Source organism: Hipposideros armiger, unplaced genomic scaffold (genome assembly GCF_001890085.2).
Source record: "Hipposideros armiger isolate ML-2016 unplaced genomic scaffold, ASM189008v1 scaffold_690, whole genome shotgun sequence".
Taxonomy (NCBI): Eukaryota; Metazoa; Chordata; class Mammalia; order Chiroptera; family Hipposideridae; genus Hipposideros; species Hipposideros armiger.
In genome coordinates this window covers 761,563-780,790 of record NW_017732040.1, presented here as the reverse complement: position 1 = coordinate 780,790, position 19,228 = coordinate 761,563, and the positions used below count along the sequence as shown (strand labels likewise).

The window sequence follows — 19,228 nt, the reverse complement described above, 5'->3', positions numbered from 1 at the left end:
GAAGAACAAAAGGATAGCAACTTGTCTGTTCCCCTTCCCCCAATTCCCCAGCACTGTTCCCATCCCCCCAATTCCCCAATAAAAATCTTAAAAAACAAAACAAAAAACTCCTATATAAGCTTATCTATTTACAATCTTAGTGCTATTAATACCATAAATCTGAAATTCAGAATGTGAAAGCTCTCAAAATACAATTTTTATAGTCATTGTTAATTGAATTGGCATAAACATTAATCTTTATTTTCCAGACCTATTCTAGTAATTATAATCAATCATACTAAAATGCCAAGCATGCTTGATACATCAACATGAGAATTTTTACAGCTGAAGAAAAATGGTAGAATATGAGAGGGTGGTCTTCCTTTACCCCAGAATAAACAAGGGATTCAGATGTTTCTTTATGTGAACTGTTGCAAGGAATATTTCTCAAGGTTTATGATAAATCCACAATCTATGGGTGTTTCCACAGTAACAGGAATAGAGTGCATGCACACAGTCTGCAGTAATGAACCAGCTATGCTGGTTCTTGAAAACCTGACATTTTTACTGTTTGGAGTTTGACAACACATTGTTTTTTTGAAAATTGACACATAATGTTGAAAAATTAGACGGTGATTTTGTTTTAAAGCAAAAAAAAAATCTAAATTCAGTATATAAAGGCAAGCTTAACTATACACTCTTTGAGGTGTAACAAGATAAAGCTAGCAAATATATACTAATTTTTAACTGAATAATCACTTAATGTTTGAAAATCAGATCCTATATTGAAGTCAATTTAATATATACACACACATACGCCCCCCGCCCAAAAAAAACTTCAACTGTGATTCATTTAATAATAGAATATGAAAATTGCTCAATAACAGCATCAAGGGAGGTTTCTGTTTTACTATCCCTCCCCTCCCCCCGACCCTGCAAATCTACACAGAGGAAAAAAATGGGAGGAGAGTTAATTTTTTAAAAAATATAGTCCATTATTTTTAGTACACAGGTTTACAAGTGAAACCAGAGTCTTTATAGAGTAGACACTTGAAAAAACATGCTTAATCTAAAGGAAGAATGCTAAAATGCCCTAATGCCAGTGTTTTAAAAGAGACTCCTTTCTTTCTGGTTCTGTGCTCTATTTACACTTTAACCTAATTATATATCAGAGTGATCTGTATTGCCCATTTTGGCTTTCATCATTTAAAAATTATTTGTTAGTAATGTAATAACAACAGTGTATTGTTAAAAAAAGAACAGAGATATGCTATTCTATTTTTATTATATCTACTTTAAAACTGTTAGACAGTCATACTTTATGGAAATAAGTAGACAATCAAGAAAAGGCTGAGATTCAGAAGGGCAGCTATGCAAGAATTAGGAAACATCACCAAGAGCAATGATATGTCTGTCATTAGAGACCAAGGTTAAGATCATTCACACCCTCGCGTTCCCAATTACTATGTACAAATACAGAAGCTGGACAATGAAGGCTGATAGGAAAAAAATGGATTCATTTGAAACAGGGTGTTGGAGAAGAGCTCTGCGAGATACCCTGGGCCGCCAGAAAGAAAACAAGTGGGTGTTAGAGCAAATTAAGCCTGAAACATCACTGGAGGCAAAAATGACAAAACTGAAGCTGTCCTACTTCAGGCACATCATGGAAAGGCAGGGTTCTTTGGAAAACACAGTACCGTATTTGCCGGCGTATAAGACGATTTTTTGGCGCTGAAAAATATGCCTCCAAGTGGGGGGTCGTCTTATACGCCAGGTACACTTCAGATAGACTGCCCATAGTGCTTGCCCCGTGCCATAGTGGCCTCCCGATGCCCGCCCACTTCATTCCACATACCGTTCAGGCATCAGCAGCGCTGCTGGGTGTATGCTCGGCTGTTATGCGATTTTGCTGTTATGCGATTTTACCACACTCGCAAAATCGCACACAGCCGACCATATAACAAACTCTGTATTTTGAGTGGAAATGTTAGGGGGTCGTCTTATACGCCGAGTCGTCTTATACGCCGGCAAATACGGTAGATGGGGAAAAAGGGAAGGCAGCAGGAAAGAGGAAGACCAAATACGAGATGGACTGACTCCATAAGAGAAGCCATAGGCATGAGTCTACAGGAGCTGAGCAGGGCTGTTGAGGACACAACATGTGGACATCACTTAATCATACGGTCACCAGGAGTCAGAGCTGATTCAACAACTCAGTAACATACACACAGGAGATGAATATTTTTAAAGAGCCCAAACACATCTTTAAAAATCAGCAAACACACTTCTAGTAAGTATGAACAGGACACAAATTACACTAAAAATCAATATTCTTCCATCAGCCTTTCTACATTTTAACTTCACACACACACACAAAATAACTGGGGGTGAGGGTGCGGGTTACGGAAAAAAAAAAAATCAACCACTTGGTTCTAAGAACTTTACCACAACTCTACAGCACCAAAAAGGAAATGAACAATGTTTATCTTTTATTCACTAGAAGGAGCCAGAATTGATAGCATCTAATCTAGCTCTGTTACAGATAAAAAGCAATAACTGAATTTGGTACAGTAACTACACAACTCTATGTCAATCTTTCAAACAAAACGGATCCTGCTTGGAAATTTTCGTCAAGGAAATACAAACAAAATTACAAATGGAGGTGGTTGTTCCATTTGTCGTTAGATGATCTTATCCTTTCGGGGAACAAAAATCATATCAGATTACAAGCTTTACTATTTTATCCACAAACAAAAGAAAGTACTTTTAACAGCATCCAAGTGTTATTCAGTTGGTAGCTAGCTATAGCTATTCATAAAAGTTTTAACAATGGTATAGAAGCTAATTATTTTTTACTAAAATTTGGCATTTACTCCCAAACAATTTGTTAAATTCCCATAGTACTGTAAATACTTGGACTTCTGAGATTTTGATGCCATTATATAATAATATTAATTCTAGAGGTGCTTAACAAATTTTTAGTTTTCTTATGACTTTTTTAATGAAAATTTGAGGATGTCAAAATTAAGAGGTTTGAAAAGACCACTGGACAACAGGTTTTACATTCTGGTTGAGGCAACTCTTTGAAAGGTTAATGCTACTATGACTTAGGGGAAAACATTTTCTTTTCCAAACAATTTTTAAGCAATTATACTAAAGAGATATCAATTCTACAAATGACATAAAATGTTTACAGTATTTTAGTATGTTAAATAAATGTTCTATATTAGTAAACCTTATCTGGGTATCTTGACTTAAAGGTACTTTCCGAGGTAGCCTTTTAAAAAGAACTCTAAGCTGCTGACTAATTTCTGGGTTAAACTGGAAAATCTGCTTGCTTTCAAAAATAATTCAGGAGAGAATATATTCCCTTTATATTGTCACATGATTTTACTCACTTATCCATTAAGACATAAAGCAAATCACGTCATTTTTCTTTTTTTAATTATATTTTTCCAGTTACAGTTGACATTATTTTAAAATCATGTCATTTTTATACAATGTGTATCCAAATCAAAGTGTTCTCAATCTATCTATATATAATAAACTCAAAGATGTATCAACAGCAGATACCCTTCTAAACAGGATTTGCTACATGACATTTGCTCATTAAGCAACTAAGTAAAAGCATAAGATTGGCCACTCTCCTCATAAATGAAGGAGAAATAAAATGTGAATTTGATGCTTAAACAATAAAAACAAAGCAGAAATAAATACTGGTGATATCTGCTCTTCTTTCTCTCTACTAAGGCACAGTATTTTTGTCATACTTCCACAAACGCATAGTAATATTCCTACAAAATTCCCTGCTAATCTATCAATTTTACTCAATTTAAATAAGAATGCTCTCACAAAACGCTACATATTAGATGATTCCATTTATATGAATGGTCCAGGTTGGACAATCTTTTGAGACAGAAAGATAATTAGAGGTTGGTTGCCAGGGGCTGGGAAGAGGGAGGAACGGAGGATGATTGACAATAGGTACGAGATCTCTTTTTGGGGTGATGAAAATGTTCTGGAGGTAGTGGTGACAGCTGCACAACCTTGTGTATATACTAAAAACAGAATTGTACACTTTAAAATGGTGAATTGTATGGTGTGTGAATTATCTTTAAAAAACGCTCCAAAAGAAATCAAGAAAGCATTTATGTATACTTCTTAACAATAAAGTCTACAATATCCATTCAAAGAATTACTGGTTTGTATACACATATTAAATGTGATTAAAACAAAAAGCTTTACACTTATTAAGCTACAGTAATTAAAATATGAGGTACTAGCAAAGAGACAGGCAATAAAACAGAATAAGATCCTAGACACAGAGCCAAGTCTATATGGGAATTTGACATACAATAGGAGCAGCACTGCAGATTAGAGAGGAAAGGAAAAAAGATTCAAAGAATGGTACTGGGGGCTGGCCAAATGGCTCAGTTGGTTAAGAGAATGAGCTCCGAGCAACAGAGTCGCCAGTTCGATTCCCACATGGGCCAGTGAGCTGCAACCAAGCTGAGCTGCCACTGAGCTGCCAACAGGTGGCAGAATGGCTCAATTGGTGAGAGCACGTGCTCCTAACAACAAGGTTGCCTGTTAAGACTCCCGCATGGGATGGTGGCTACCGCCCACCCACAACTAAGAATGAACATGGCACCTTGAGCTGAGCAGCCATGAGCTGCTGACGGGCATCCGGATGGTGACTGGACTTGGAGCTGAGCTAGCTGTGCCCTCCACAACTAAGACTGAAGGACAACGTGGCTGTTCCCCTTCCTCAATTACCCAATAAAATCTTTAAAAAAAAGAAAAAAATAGTACTGGGAAAATGGCTTATCCATACAGAAAAAAAAAATTAGATCCTCACCATATAATATTCCAACTCCAGGTGGATTAAAGACCAAATATAGAAAGCAAAACTTAAAAACTTTTAAGAAAAAAAAAAATATAAAACAGGAATAAATCTTTATGAACTCAAGGTAGGGAAAGACTTCTTAATACATAAAAAATACAACACGTAAAACAAATGATTAATAAAATCAACAATATTGATTTTAAAAACTGTATGCCAAAAGACAACACCAAGTGAAAACACAAACCTCCAGAGTAGGAGAAGATAAATGCAATGCATAAAACAAAGCTGGCCCTACCCTTCAACTTTCTTCCAGATATTCCCAGTTCTTGCTACGTTCATGGGCTCTACCTTATCATTTCTCATCTGGGTAAGAGCAACAGTTCCTTCCAAACTGTTCTTCCTGCTTCCAAAGTTGTCTACCTCTAATCTGTTCTCTAGAGCATTGATAGTACTTAATAAAAAAATTTAAAAAAAAACACCAAACCTTCAAATTTAATAACCTCCCCATGCCTTAGGATCAAATCCAAAACCCAGAAGCCTTTTCTCGATTTGGCCCCTGCCTACTTGTTCAGCTGCCTCTCCTGCTGCTTCAGCTTTCCCACCTGCCCTCGACTAGTCTAGCATTTCCACTCTCATAACCACTCATCCTTAAGATTCTATTCAGATGTGTTACAATACTCCAAGAAGCTTTTCCAGACCACCCCTCACACACCCTCTGAAGCCAGGCCACATACCCTTTTCTGCTGGCAGAGCATTCTACCTGCACTCTACCATAGCACTTAATACATTGTAGGCGGCCGTCCTGACCTAAGGAAGGGGGGCGGGGGGAGGTGTGAGTGAACATGATCTCAAAACATTTGTGTAAAAAATAGTAGTAAAATACTTTATTACATCAATTCTGGATACCAGCTGCTGTCTGTTAATTGCCCTCTGTAGGCTGAGACAACGTTGAGCCGAAGTTCATGCCAGCTCCTCCTTCCTTCCCATTCTGCTGCTGCTACAATGGGAAGGAGACCAAAAGTTATAGCCAGGTTGTCTCCACCCCAACCTGTACAGGCTTCTCTAATAAAACAAATATTTATTGAGCACCTACTATTTACCAGACACTGGGCTATGTACTCAAGTCATAGGGATGAAAATTTAGACATGGTTCCTGCAAACATATAATTACATTATTATTGGAGACAGTAAAACAATAAAGGAAAAATGCAGGAGATGAAGCTCAGAAATTGCTCCTGGTATGGTTCATTGATTAATTTCATATCAAATACCTGTATTATGTTTAGTCCTGAGGACTAGAGATAAAAGATGAGCAAGACAGAGAGTCCCTGCTGACAGAAACGGGTAAGTGCTCTGGATGACAAAGGAAAACATCCGGGTTGAGAAGCAAGGGGATGTGAGAACTGCGAGAGGATGCACAGGAGCTCAGACATTTCCAGGCTTAGGAAACAAAAAGTCCTAACCTGTGGGAAGGGAGAGGAGCAGCTTCGCTACATTAATCATTAACCTAAAAAAGTTTCAGTTAAGAAATTTCTTGGCTAAATATCACAGCTTCCAAATGATCTAGATTATTAGAAGGGACTTTCTTGGTATGTTACAAAACCAAATTACAAGCATTTAATGAAAGCACACTACATAACTGAGGGAAGTAAAAGCAACTTAGATGCCAGAGAATATGGAAAGACTGGAAGTTTATGTTGAGGACATGGGACTACATCATCTCTAAATCCCCAGGCCAACTACAGTGCCCGGTACGTTACCAATAAACAAATCAATCATAAACAGAAGGGAGTATTACAGTTAAGGTGCTACAGAACTAGATTAACAATTGAAATAGTTTAATATGAACTAATAACCATTAAGTAATTGGTATTATTGAAATGCCACGGGCTCTTTGTTAACAGCATGCATTTGACCCGACTGTACAGATTTGCTTTTTCCTTCCTAAGGTCATGAATAAAGCTAGAAAGTACCTGCACTATGATTATTTACATGTCCAATACAAAACCAAACTAGCAGAGAAAAACATAACAAAACGAAATTTGCCCCTTTTTATTTTTTTTAAGATTTTATTGGGGAATTGGGGGAGGGGAACAGCGTTGGGGAATCAGGGAGGGAGAACAGACAAGTTGCAGTCCTTTATGTTCTTCAGTCTAGTTGTGGAGGACGTTGCTTCACTGGCCCATGTTGGTATTATCATGTGCTCTTCCCGGGTGAGGCAGAGCGGTCACCGGCCTCTGGACGGCCGCTCATGGCGGCTCCTGGCAGCTCACACCAGCTGCTGGCCACACACAGTAGCTTACGGCAGCCCATTGCAGCAGGAGCTGCAGCCTACACCGTCGCTAGCGACTCACAGCATCCCAGCTCCAGGTCGAGCTGTTGTTCACCATCTTGGCTGTAGAGGGCAGTGTCACTGGCCCTCATGTGGGATCCGAACCGGGGCCCCGCTGCAGAGCTGGCGTCCCAAGCCAGCTCTTAACCAATGCGCCACTCGGCCGGCCCTACCCCATTATTTTTAAACTTCAAATTTTAGTATGTAACATTATATTTTATCAAGTAATCTTTTTATCAGAATTAAATTTAAGACATTTAACTAAGTGCTGGAAATACAGAGTATAAACACATCACACAAAAAAGTTACTGACTGATAAGAATTTTTTTCCCAAAAAACTTTAAACATTTACCTAACCACATTTAACACGAAGATCATTACCACAAATCTAATAATTCTACAGGCATGTATATAAACTATTAATGTATTAAGGTTTGTATTTTCCAAAGCAGTACGAATATTATGAAGTTTTGTTTTCTGTTTCAGTGTATGAAAACTGCAGTCTCTACTAATGAGATTAAGAGAAGGTGTCACAATGTTACCACTGTTAAGCATAACGCATGATAAGAAGAATCTGGAACTCTAAAAAAATGACATCCTTTTTCTGAATCATTTATAGACTAATACAAAACCGGTACTAAACACAAAATCAATTTTTATTAGAATGCCAAGCTATATTTCAGGCATCTTTGAGTAACTTCAGCATTCAGAGAACAGCCAAATGTGTTCAGATATTGGAAGTTCATATTTATCTTTCACGTCCAAAGCAAAGGATAGCAATGCCTTCTTCAGTCATGGAAAAACCAACCAACCAACCAACCAACCAACCAAACTAGTTAATTTCCAGCAAAGGTACGGGGTACTTTTGTTTTTTTTTCATTGCTGTATCCAGATCCCCCAGTAGAGTTAAGTGAATGAAAAAGGCTGCTAAATGAATATAGGGATGGCAGAAAAGACAAAAGGAAATTTAACTGCTGTTTTACTAAATTTTCATTTCCAATCAAGTAACGAAGACAGAAAAATATATACTTTGCTGGCAAAAGCACACCCCAAAATCACAACATAGTATTCACCATAACAGGACTTCAACTTTGCAATCTAAAGTTATGCAGGTAATTTCAATGTTTAACCTTTTTTGGAAACCTCATCAAACTGCTGTGCTATAATACTAACATCTAAAATTACTAACATTTCCAAGAGCATGAGTTATCAAGTCAAATTTAGTCTTCAGTATCTAGACTTTATATAATCCACTGATCAAGAAGTGATCCAAAATTCAAATACATGACTGAGAATTAGACTAAGAAGGCAATACATTTATCAGTGAGCTCACACTCTGAAACAGGTTTTTCAACCTCAGAACTACTAACTTTTTGGGCCACATAATTTGTTGCAGGGGGCTGTTATGTGTGCTGTTTAGATGTTTAACAGCATCCTGGCCTGTGGTACTACCTGCCAGTAATAACAATAAAAAATGTCTCCAGGGCCAGCCGAGTGGCGTGTTGGTTAGGAGTTGGCTTGAGACGCCAGCTCTGAGCAGCAGGGCCCCTGTTCGGATCCCACATTAGGGCCAGTGACACTGCCCTCCACAGCAAAGATGCTGAACAACAGCTCAACCTGGAGCTGGGCTGCTATGAGTCGCCAGCGACGGCATAGGCTACAGCCCCTGTGGCAGTGGGTTGCCATGGGCTACCGTGTGTGGCCAGCAGCCAGCACGAGCGGCCAGCAACCTCAGTGAGCGGCCATCCAGAAGCCGGCGACTGATCTGCCTCGCCCGGGAAGAGCGCAATGATGGTGCCAACTTGGGCCAGTGAAGCAACGCCCTCCACAACTAGANCCTCCACAACTAGACTGAAGAACAAAAGGACAGCAACTTGTCTGTTCCCCTCCCCCAATTCCCCAATTAAAATAAATAAATAAATAAAGCACTAAGCAATTTAAAATAATAATTTACTAAGTCCATCTTTCCTATAAATATCAGGTTTTTCTTGTGGTTCATCAAGTTTAACACTTTAATAATTTAGGTTCGATTGTATTCAACGTTTTGTTTTCAAAATAAGCAATAAAATTTAGAACATAAGGAACTTCATACCATATATTCAAAATTTATATTATCACCTATTTGCTTATTCAGAACACTAGTTGTTGGTGAAGCTATAGCCATCATGATGTTTTAACAGCAGTGGAAGTAAATCTGGACTGGAAAGTTAACTTCACGTTCATACTTGTACCAGCTTGAATTCTCTTACCAACTGAGAAATGCCACATACATAACCCATACAAAGATTCTGATCAAGCATTAGTTAACATTCAACTTTTAACTACTATGAAAAGCCAACTGAGTTCATTTCTTCATCTATTATACATGCAACTAAGATTAGTTCATTTTGCATGTGCAATTTTTCTTATATTAAAAAAATCATTATCAGCTATATGCCTGGTACAGTTCTAGAAACACTCGAGCACTTTTAATTTGGATCCCTATAACTCCAAAGAGAAGTCATTTTCATCTCTACTTCAGAGAGAAGAACACGGAGCCTCAGTGGTAAGAGGTGGGCATAGGAACTCAGGTCTCCTTGACTCTTGCCCTACATTCCACTGCCCACTGAGTTTAAAAAAAACAAAAATGTTTTGTTAAATGGCTTAAAGTAAACAGAACAACTGTCAGGGTGAAGGTCAGTTAGAGCAAAGCAAACCTCTTAAAAATCAAACCATACTTTCTATAGGGTGACAAGTTTGCTACAGTTAGATAGACATAACATAATCTCTATTAATAAGATAATTATTTTCTAAAATAATTTCTAAAAATTTTAATGAAAAGAAATGTATTTTAAACCACATACAACATTCTCTCAATAAAAGCATCTTCACTAGACAAAATGATTTTATAATTCAAAAAATCTACCTAATACTGTACATTGTTTCATAAAATTAAACTTTAAATGTCAGGTTTTCTTAACGTAACAAATATGAGGCATCTTTTCAGGACTAACTTTCTAAAATCTCACTCATAAATAAAGTATATCTCAGTCAATTACACCTCAATAAAGCTGGAAATAAAATTTTAAAAATAAATAACAGTCAGGCCATCTGAGTGGCGCACTGGTTAGGAGTTCACTTGGGATGCCATCTCTGATCAGTAGGGCCCCGGTTCGGATCCCACATGCGGGCCAGTGACACTGCCCTCTACAGCTAAGATGGTGAACAACAGCTTGACCTGGAGCTGGGCTGCCATGAGTTGCTGGTGACAGCATAGGCTGCAGTGGGGCGGGCCGGCAGCTGTGAGCTGCCGTGAGCCTCTGTGAGCGACCGTCCAATGGCCGGCGACCAATCTGCCTCACCCGGGAAGAGCGCAATGGTAATAACATGGGCCAGTGAAGCAATGTCCTCCACAACTAGACTGAAGAACAAAAGGACAGCAACTTGCCTGTTCCCCTCCCCCAATTCCCCAATAAAATCTTTAAAAAAAAATTTATAATATCCCAAAACTGCAAACTGCCTAAAATACCATCAATAGAAGAATGGTAAGGAGACATAGCACACCCTTAAAATGAAACTTATGTCAATTTTTTAAATCACATCCTCAAAAAAAATTATTTCACAATAGAGTGTATTACAAAATAATATTAATGTACAATTCCAATTAAAAAATACCTATATACACAAGAAAGAAACACTGGAAGGATATAGAAAAAATGGTAATAACAGTTACTTCCAATTGGTAGGCTTTCGGGTGATTTTAACATTTATATCTTACTGGTTTTCAATTTCCCTACAATAAACAATCTTTCATAATTTAAACATAATAAATGTTATTTTTAAACTAGTGACCACTTTGGAAAGCACACATTTTCCATTAAAAACTAACAGGACTATCAGCATTTCTTAGTATTGTGTGTGTGTGTGTGTGTGTGTGTGTGTGTGTGCGCGCGCGCGCGCACGCGCGCGCACACACGCACATGCAATACCTTAGCTAATACCTTAACCTCAGTACCTCAACTAATTCTGTCACCCAATAAAATAAATTCTAATGATTACGGCTTAATTATACAGGTGATAGCAACACAGAACCCATGAGATGACCAAAGCATATTAACTCTATTTCATACACAAACCCAAACTACTGATTTTAGGTTTAAAAAATAATTATATCAAATCATGTTTTCTTCCACATTTAGGAAAACTTAACATCCTTGCAGCAGATAAATTAGCAAGGAATATATTTAACCTTCAACCAGAATAAAAAGAATACCATTCTATGGTATTACAGGTGGGAATTCAAGGATACAGTAAAGCATAGCAAGAAATTTGTCGTCACAATCAAACATGAAATACTATATTCAAATACATTTGGGTCCTACAGAGATCATAAAGGAGACAGCTTAAAGTTACAAAATTATAATAACGACATAAAGGCTTTAATCTATGTATATAGAGGTAATATAACAATGTCTTTCTCAAAGTCCACACTGCTGTTTTATGCAAATAAACTGTATTTGGCAGATTGGGGGGGTAGGAGAAATTCAACTTTTCTGCTATCAAAGTCATAGAAAGTCAACATTGAATCTTTCCAAGCATATAAGAAAATAGGCTAGAAAGCCAGGGAAGCACAATCAAGTTTCTTCAATTACAAAAGAAATTTGATCCATCTAGCCAAAATACAGAAAAGGTAAGAATCAAGAGGCACCAAAAAAGAAGAGTCAAACATAGATAAGTTTTCATTACTGATTATTTCTCAAGTTAATATTTTTTGAATAGTTACATTAATGTGAAAGCAAGAAAGTCAAACTAGTTTTTGTAAAATAAGATACTTAAGTTAGAAGATTAGTACAGGCAAATTTGACAATTTCTAAGCAAAAATCTAAAAGTTTAGAGTTTGCACATTAATCTAAAACCAATAGTCATTGAATCCTATCAAAAAGTGCAAGAGAGACAACTAGACTGAAGAACAAAAGCATAGCAACTTGTCTGTTCCCCTTCCCCCAATTCCCCAGCACTGTTCCTATTCCCCTAATTCCCCAATAAAAAAAATCTTTAAAAAAAGTGCGAGAGATAAACTGTGAATAAACATTTTCTATAAAATGACAGGATTCTTGTAGAATTCAGTATTATTTTTTGCTTCACATTCATTAATAAAGCACCAAGATTTCAAATCACTAAATGACTACACTACATGTTAGGAAGCCATTTTTTTTTTTTTGGTCTAGATAACCCTTTTGATAACAAATAAAAATTGGTCATTCAGCTTTTACATTTGCTGACCCCTCATGGTTATTAATTTTTCAGGTTACTTTTCAGCATACTTTTATCCCTAAAGTCCAAATACCAACAAGGTAATAGCAGCTAAACCAATGGGGCTATCTCTGCAGCTTTTCTTAAAAGGCTTATTACCTGGGTGGGTACTACATGAGGTTCACTTTCTAATTATCTGTTTTTACTGTATATTTAGGTTTTATGCTGTTTATGTCATGATTCAAAACTTAAAAGTTGTTTAAAATGCTATTTTTAAAGTTTTGGGGTTTTTGTTGTTGTTGTTGTTTTTAATGTACGGCTTTCTTAAGACGCCACAGTTATGAGATGTTAATAAACACAAGACTCAACAGATACAATACTGTCTTGGCTATGGGCAAAATACCACTGGGCAAGTCTCCATGTAACACTTCTTAATTTTCTTATCCCAAATCAATTTGATAAACTAAATTTTGTCTTACCCACAAAAATCCCAGGAAGCCACACATTTCTCAAATTTAAAATAGTTACTTATATATTTCAGGAAGCTTGTATACAAGTTACACCAAAATAAGAAAAAATATCTTATGTAAAGTAAAAAAAAAAATTACTTTATTACTTTGTTACATTAAAAGTTAATGTTTAATTGTCTATTAAAATAAAGGTAATGTAGGCTATGAAGAAAACGTCAAGAAACACACACCCATACATATTTTTTTAATTTTCTAAAAAGTAATCAGACTGAAATCTGAACATATTATTCTACTTAACATGGTAGTCTATTTGGCCTGAGTTCCTGAAATCTCATTTTCCATCTTTAAATTAGGTTAAATAATTCTTATGCTTTTCAACTTCACATTAAAACTGAAAAAAGTTGAGTTATTGTCTGGGGATTCTATCCAACATCACAGAAGGTGTAATATAAGTGCGAAGTATTATTAAATAATAATACATATTTCTATGGTTAAAATGGAAACTGTATGTATATAAAAATTTTTCATTTTCCTATTCACTTTCTCCTTAATATAGTCCTAAGTCTAGATGAAAAAGGGAAGCTAGTAAGAAAAGAGTTATCATTGTAGATGAGTCAATGATGACACAGATCCACATCTAAAATTTTCAAATAAGCCAAAAATCCTTTTTCAAAGAGCTTTTCAAATTCAAAATCTTGTCAATGAACAGATGTACTTTAGGAATAACAACACATCCATCTAGTAAAAAACTGAACATTCTCTAAATTCACAAAATTTAAAATATGCCTTTTACCTTCTTTTCATGCCATACAGTAGAGGCACAACATAATACAGAAGTGTTTAAAAGTACTCATTAAGTACTTAGTGAGGTCAACAATAAAAACCAAAAACAAAACTCTGTCAGCTTTTAAAAAAACATGTGTTAGTCATAGTATAATCAATTTCTTAAATGTACCATTATTAATATTTATAAAAAGATTAGCTTGCAGAAATGAAGCTCACCATTCATGAAAACTCAAATGCTGGAAATATTTAATAACAAAGGAATACATCATCTTAGTTGCTTTTTCAAATAGACTTTACTTTTAAGTAAAACTAAAAACAGCATTGTATCAAGAAGCAGATTTTATGGATAGATACCCAATTCTAAACCTTTTTAAAGCTTTAATGATTTTAATTTTCTAAGGGTCTAATACAGACTATTTTTTTTTTGTTTTAAAAGAACCCATGTATAAGTATCCGTTGTAACTTATTTTCTTCTTGATAGACAAAAATAAAATAATCAACAGTGCCTGCTAAGATTTTTTTAAAACTTGTTTTCAATTAGGTATTTTTTAGCTCATTTTAAAAAACCTACCAGTGTCTCAATTTTCTTTCGAAGTAGTTTTCCAGGATCATGATAGACCTCTTATTTTTTCATTTCATTGCTATCTTATTTCATTGATAATTTTATTAAAATAGGAAAATTCTGCCCCAAACCACTTCATTACACAAAACAGAAACCTCAAGATACTTGGACATGATTCATTTACAATGCTAAAATATTTTGTGCATATGCTATATGTACAACCTAGTGAACAAAGTATGAAAACATAGAAGATTCTTTGCCTCACTGCAACTTAATGTCCTCGCATTCGTTATAATAACCGTGCCTAAACTTGAGTATTCCCCCTCACCTTGAGCTTTCACAGAAAGCTCAAATATTTCATAACAATGAAGTAATGTAACGTGTAAAGAGCCAGGTAACAGGTTTCTCACTAAAGCCTTGGACTTAACTTCTCGAGGCCTGTTTTCTCTCTTGTAAAAAAGTAGTTGGACTATATGTCTTCTATTTAAACAGGCTGTTAGGGACTTAATTCAGGACCTACTCTATTATTATGATAGCAAAAACCTGTTAACCTAATGTGAATCAATATTCCAAAGAGTGGAATACTATATGGCCCTTTAAAAAAGCTGTAGATCCATCCATATATGCTCATTTAAAAGGTTGTCCCAGATAGCTTGCTAAGACAAAAATGAAAAATGCAGATTGTATGGCCCAATTTATATGCATTTTAAAACAGATATACATATATGTACAGAAATGTTCTAAGATACACAAGAAACTTCCAATGGTCATCAGTGGGGAATGGGATGTCAACTTTTTTTAAACCTCCTAGGCTTTTATAATATTTGAAAAAAAAATTAATAATGAACAAGTATTATTTTAATCAATTAAAAAAAAACCCTAAAAGTAAAGGCTTGCTGATCCAGGTTCTTTAATTGGAAAAGATCTGGGTTCAAATACTGTCGTTAAACTATTTAACCTCAATTTCTCCATCTGTAAAAAGGAGCTAATAGTACTAACCTCATGCAACTGTTGGAAGGCTAAAAGAAAAGCACGCGAGACACTCAGCATAACACATTGTAAGAGGACAACTAATAGCAGCTACAACTATGATTATTATGAATGTTATTATAAACTCCAGAAACTGAGTGTATTTGGAATCAGATTTCAATTCACTCAAGGATGATCAATTTCAAAGGCAACCAATTTCCTTTGTCCAAAACTAATTCAACTGGATCAGTGTAAGAGCATATTAAAATTTAAAAAGAGCTATCTCAGGTAGCAGGTGGGCTTATGGATATGGTAATCAGAGCAAAATCTGGGTTTTAATTATATATCATCTAAATAGAATATCCTTCTTCATTATATGGGTAACCTATGTGAGGAGCCAGAATATTTATGAAAGCTGGGAAGGGACCCTGATCTTTACAAAATGCTGAATACATAGGAATACACTTTTTTTTTAGTATTAATAATTCAAGCTTCCAATGTCAGTTTTTATTTTAACATACAATGTCTCATTTTCCTAAAAATTTATGGCACTGCTGGTTCATGCACATAATTTACAATTTAATTATAAATAACACGTCAAATGATTGGAGATATAAAATGAAAATCTCCATAAAACAAAATCTCCATTAAAATAAATTCCAAGAAAACTTACTGAATGGCTTTTGAATGGACCTTTTCTTCACAAAATTTTCAAAAATTCAGGATAAATATTATCAAATCAAAATACTCCAGGTTGTAAATCTGGCCTTTATACTAAAAGTACTCACAAAGTACCTAACAATATTTAATTTTTCCAAAAGACTACGAACACATCCTAAACTTCTATATAACAACTGAAAAGATGTTGCATTAAGGTAGATTAAATCAATACCTAGTACAACTGGTTTGAGTCCAACATGTTACAATTTTAGCAAGCCTTCCTGGTATTAGAGAACAGTTTCAATATCAATATGATGGATTAAAGTTTAGGTCACCCCAATTACAATTATAAAACAAGAGGTCACACACATATTTAATCCTTTTCAATATGAAAATAAAAGAAGCTCCACTTAATTTATCCACTGTAAATTTGTCAGGATTTAAACGTTTGACCCCACAAAACTCTAGAATAGTAACTATTTCAAATCACACAACTAGGTACATTTGACATTAAAGAGTTACTGTAGAGAGCCCACATGAAGTTCCCACAAAAATAAAATAAAATAAAAACTGGCACCTTAGTGAGGCTCTAAAATCTGCATGCCTACTTCATAGATCATTGCAGTGTGCTGAACTAGCATCTGGAGATTGTATTGAGCTAGCTACATGAAAGCAAAGGGAAGGGATGGAGGAGAAAGAGTTTATTAAAAAAATAAGAAAACACTTCTTAACACACCCATCGCCTATAAACAAGTGCATCAGAAACACCATTTTAAAATACTACACACGTTTCTAATTTTCTAACAGTCAAACAGATAATCTACCGCAAGCAGATCTTCCTATTCCTTCTCACTCCCACACAGTGCTTTGCCAAGAGCACCAGCCCAAGTAAAATAACCGACCGATGCAATTTCCTTGTTTACTTAAAGAATTGCAAAAAACATGTTGACTGCTTCCGAGTCCTCTGAAACAAATGAATATTTAAAAGACTTCTGATGGTCATTTTTGAAATAAGAGTGGTAATGATTCCTTCAGCTAGTAAAAATATAGTCTTAACTTTACAAAAAGGGTTAAATTTTACATTGCAGTTCATTAGCATGCCTTGTTTGCAACCAGAAGAGGAAAAAGAGGTGTGGGGGGGGTGGGGGTAGGGGAGGAGGTGGGCAGCAAAACACACAAGATGGAAAACATCACTACCTCCTTTGGTGGTTATAATTTTAAATGACCCCAAGATGGAAGGGAAGAGTTCAGGAATAGAAAGAAAGGGTTAACCGTATGAATTGGCCCCCTCCAGATTCATACTGATGTCGGAGAGAAAGAATTTATTTACACTGCAGTGTCTGGCAGCAAACATGGCTGCCCCTGCCCCCTTTAAATCTGAATAGTCTTCACTCCCTCACCAAAACCATCAAATTATGGCCATGTCTCTCTCCCCGTCTTCCTACCATAACACTAATACATCTCTTCCCTCAAAACAGTAAAACCCACACTTCCCCATTTCACAACAATCACAACACCACAACTACTAGCTTCTCTATTCTCCAGCCTTGAAAGAAAAGGCACAGAATACACACAAATATAGGAACAAAAGGCTTTCCCTTCCTAACACTTTAACAACCCCCTGTCCCTTCTCCTCCTCCCACTCTGTAATGCTTGGTCGCTAGTTCTCATCCTCAGCATTCAGTTCATTTCCTTCCCGATCCCAATGCTAGGTCTTCCAGTTTCCTGAGTCTATTTCCTATCTTCCTTTTGCATCCTGTCTCAATCATTTATCATCCCTTTTCCTAATCCATTTTTTCCTTCACTTCCATTCCCTCGTTTCTTCCTTGATGCCCATTTCTCCACACAATTCTATCTCCTTCCTCCAGACTCTTCTAGCTCTACCCTCCACCCCAAAACCTCCCTATCTCTCAGTCCTCCCAGGTCTCTCCAAACCTAACTCGTCTCCCCTTTCCCTGCCCCTCCCCCGTTCCATCTTTATCCCCGCCCCCATCCCACCTCTACTCCCAATTCCCAGCGCCACTCCATCTCTTCTCCCAATCATACCTCCCTCGCTCCACATCCCAATCCCGTCCACACAACCCCTCCTTATTACTGCTCCTCCTTCTAGACTCCCCTCGAACCCTTGCAGGCCACCCGTTCGTCCTCCCATCCGGCTAGGGTTTCTCTCTCTACCCGGGTCCCATCCCTAGGTCGCCCCCTTCTCGCTCCTTCCTTCCAATACATACACACACACATACGCATTCACTTTACCTTCAGTTTGTTCCATTCTAACCCCCCGGCCGTGTCAGTACGATCACAGGAGAGACACGGAGGCCCGGAGTGGGGCTGGGGTGCGGGCAGCCGCCGCGACCGCGGGGGGAGAAGATCGAACCAAGCTAGGCCGCATGAAATCCCCGGGCTAGATTTTCCCCGCACCGGATGCCTCTGCCATGGCGGCGGGCACGGAAGAGGGCCACGGCCGAGCCGGGCCGGGCGAGGAAGGGAGAGGAGGAAGGCTGCGGGAGGTGGGGTAGGCAGGGAAGGTGGAGGGATGGGGGGTTGCCGCGCAGCCGCTGCTATCAGAGAGGAGCCTGTGGCTGGCGGCCGGGTCGGGGCAGCAGGGTCCTCGGGGCTCGAGTCGGCCTTCGCACGCCTCTGCGCGGCGACCAGTGGACAGTTCCCCTCGGCCTCCGCCGCGTTCCTGGCAGTAGCTACCGCCGCCGCCCGCTCCCGCCGCCGCCACCGACGCCGCGCACAAAGCCCCACCCCCACCCCGACACTCGGAGCGCAGCCGCCGCCAAATCTTCAGCCGCTTATAGGTTGCCGGCCGCGGCGCCTGCCGGGAAATGCAGTCCGGATTTGGGGCACGGGGGGCAAAAGGAGGAAGAGGCTAGTCAGCGGGGCGGGGAGGAGGGGCCGGAACGAGAACCAGAAAGTGAGCAGCCCGAAGGAGTCTAGACGAGAAATGAGACCGCAGGCGATAAAGGCAGAGGGACGGGAAGGAATGATGAGAAGGAGTAAAAAAACAAAACAAAACTAGCAGACAGAGAGAAGACAGGTTAAAGGTTGGGCCTGTGAGGTAAAATTGTGCTCGTGCGTGTTACTTATTAAATAACAGCACTTATTAAATAACACCACATGGGACGACTCAGAGTGACATTGCTATACAATCCCTAGATGTTACAAATAACCTACAAACGTATGCTCGGTTAAAACGACCGGGACAGAGTAGAACAGTTTATGTGCCTTCTTGTCTGTCTTCTGTCCGACAGCTGTCAGAGAATAGCTGCCTATTCCACATGGGTGTGCGTCTGGACACCATGGCAGGAATTTCAGACTTGAGCCTTGCGGGCAGTCTCCCTTTAAACCATGGATGTTTCAGCCGGATGCTCCCCGTCCCCCGTTCCCCC

The 19,228-nt window shown here is 37.9% G+C and overlaps 1 protein-coding gene across 1 annotated transcript in view; it reads right to left on the bottom strand.

Moving 5' to 3' along the window:
* NSD3 (nuclear receptor binding SET domain protein 3) overlaps nt 1–18,602 on the bottom strand; it is a 62,009-nt gene extending 43,407 nt beyond the window's left edge. Inside the window, exon 1 of the mRNA XM_019626836.1 lies at nt 18,090–18,602. The gene's annotated coding sequence lies outside the window, so the exon portion shown is untranslated. The remainder of the gene's footprint in view (nt 1–18,089) is intronic.
* Between the last annotated feature and the right edge of the window lie 626 nt (nt 18,603–19,228).